We start from the raw sequence: 2684 nt of genomic DNA on the forward strand, positions 1-2684 counted from the left end.
CTGCTTGGATTCGTTCTCTGCCCCTCCCCTGCTCCTTCTCTCTATCTCCCTCTCAGACAATAGATACAGGAGCGCCTGGGGGGCTCAGTTGGTTAGGCATCTGACTTCGGCTCAGGTCATGATCTCACGGTTTGTGGGTTCGAGCCCCGCGTCAGGCTCTGTGCTGACAGCTCAGAGCCTGGAGCTGCTCCGAATTCTGTGTCTCCCTCTCTCTCTGCCCCTCCCCCACTCACGCTCTGTCTCACTCTCTCCTCAAATATAGACAGTTTTAGAAAGTTGAAAACGCGAGCTTTTCCACTCCCCTTCCGCAGAGGCTCCAGGGCCTGAGGCGGGGTAATGGGGTCGGGGAGAGCGAAGGGAGGCAGAGAGGAGGCGGCAGGAGCAGAAGTGAGCTCTGCCCAGGCCGGCGGGGGGGTTCTGGTGCGTTCAGAGGACAGGAAACATCGGTGGGGGTCGGGCTCTCCGGGTGTGGACGGCGGCGTTTCTGCATATTTGTCCCCTTTCTCCTGCTTCAATCCACCGACTCTGAGCTGGTGCCGCGTCTCAGGCTGCGTTCAGGTGCGTGGGCACCGGGTCTGGGCTTCGCTTCCTGGAACCGTGCGGAGCCACCGAGGGGCTGTCTAGTTTCTGCCTCTTTGTGCGAGGCCCCGACGTGCCTTTGATGGAGCCAAGCTATGGGCATGAAGGCCCAGCCTGAAGGCGGTCGTTTAAGGCTGGGTGTTGTGGCCGTGCCTGTCGGTGGGCAGAGGGACCGGGGAGGGACCTGCAGTGAAGGCAGGAGGCCAGGGCCCGCCCCTTCCAGAGGCTCATTTGCTAAGTGGGTGCAGCCAGGGACCTGCAGGTTCAGTAAGAAGACTCAACAGGTGATGAGTCAGCACCGGGCCATCTGGTTCACCTGGGGCGGAGCCCCGTGGGTCCGAGGCACCAGGGGCGGCTGCTCTGGGGATGCCCGTAGGGTGCTGCCCCGTCCCCCGTGCAGCAGCCCGCAGGGGACACCCCCAGGTAGGCCTGTGACCGCCGGCCATTCTCAGCTGGGGGCGGCTCCGACCCCAGCGACAAGGTGAATATCAGGAGCCGTGTTGGTGGTGTCAACGGTGTGGGGGGAGGGCGGCTGTCCTCACACGGCTGGAGGCCACAGAAGCTGTCCAGTGTCTGCCCCCCACCCCGTGTCAGAGGGTCACCCAGCCCCCAATGCTGCCAGTGCTGGTGTGAGAAAGCCCACGTTAGCGTGACAGACTCAGTCTGACCTATCTGTGTAAATTTCGTCTGTCTATATGTGTCCACATAGACATCTATCTATCTATCTATCTATCCATCATTTATTTATCTATTGATCTATCAATCCATCATTTACCTGTCTAATGATCTACCCATCATCTATCCATCCATTGTACGTTTGTATGTATGTATCTATCCATCATATCTGTTCATCCATCTATGCATCCCTCCATCATTTATTTATCTGTCCATTCATCTATCCATCATCTTACCATCTATCTATCTATCTATCTATCTATCTATCTATCTATCTATCTATCCATCTATGCATCCATCCATCCAATCTATCTATCCTTCTCTTATTTATCTATCTATCCACTGATCTATATATCATCTATCCATCAATTGTATGTATGGATGTATATATCTACCCATCCATCCATCCATCATTTATTTATCTATGTGTCCATTGATCTATCCATTATCTCTCCATGTATCTGTCTATCTATCTATCTATCTATCTATCTATCTATCTATCTGCCTACCTATCCATCTATCTATCTACCTATCTATATACCTATCTATCTATCCATCCTTCCATCCATCCATCATCCATCTATTCTATCTACCCACCTGTCATCCATCCATCCATCATATCTGTATCTACCTATCCATCCATCCATGCAATCTATATATCCATTCAACTATCCATCATTTATCCACTAATCTCTCTGTCCATCCATATATCCATAATCTATCCATTATCTATCTATCTAATATCTATCTATCATTTCATCCATCCATCTGTCCTTAATTTATCTACTTATCTATCTGTCCATCCTTTTATTCATTATCTATCAATCTAGATCAATACGTAACTATCCATTACCTTTTTGTCTATTATCCACCTTTTTTCTCTCCATCCATCCATCCATCATATGACTATGTGTCTGTCTCTCCATTTATATATACCTACCTACTCATCTATCTATCATTTATCTATTCTACCTATCGATCCATTTATTATCTATTTATCTATCTACAACCCATCCACCCATCATCTGTCCATCTATCGTTTATCCATCCATCCATTGATTTCTCTGTCTACCTATCATCTCTATCATGTCTATCATCTCTAGGTATCTATACATCTATCATCAGCGTCAGTATCAATGTGTAGATTCAGATTCATTTGAAGGAATTGCTCCACAATATGGTGGGGTTGGCAAGCCCCAAATCCATAGGGAAGGCTAGAAACTCAAGTCGGATGTGATGATGTTGAGTCTGAAACCCATCTTGTCTGGGAAACCCCGCCTTCAACTGATCACAGGAGGCCCACCCACATTACCGAGGGGGATGTGTTTCCCCGCACGTGGCTGTAGATATGAATCCCATGGACAGAACACCTTCCCAGTGGCATTGAGACCAGCGTTTGACCAAACAGCCGGGCACCATAGAGCAGCCAC

Source organism: Suricata suricatta, chromosome X (genome assembly GCF_006229205.1).
Source record: "Suricata suricatta isolate VVHF042 chromosome X, meerkat_22Aug2017_6uvM2_HiC, whole genome shotgun sequence".
Taxonomy (NCBI): Eukaryota; Metazoa; Chordata; class Mammalia; order Carnivora; family Herpestidae; genus Suricata; species Suricata suricatta.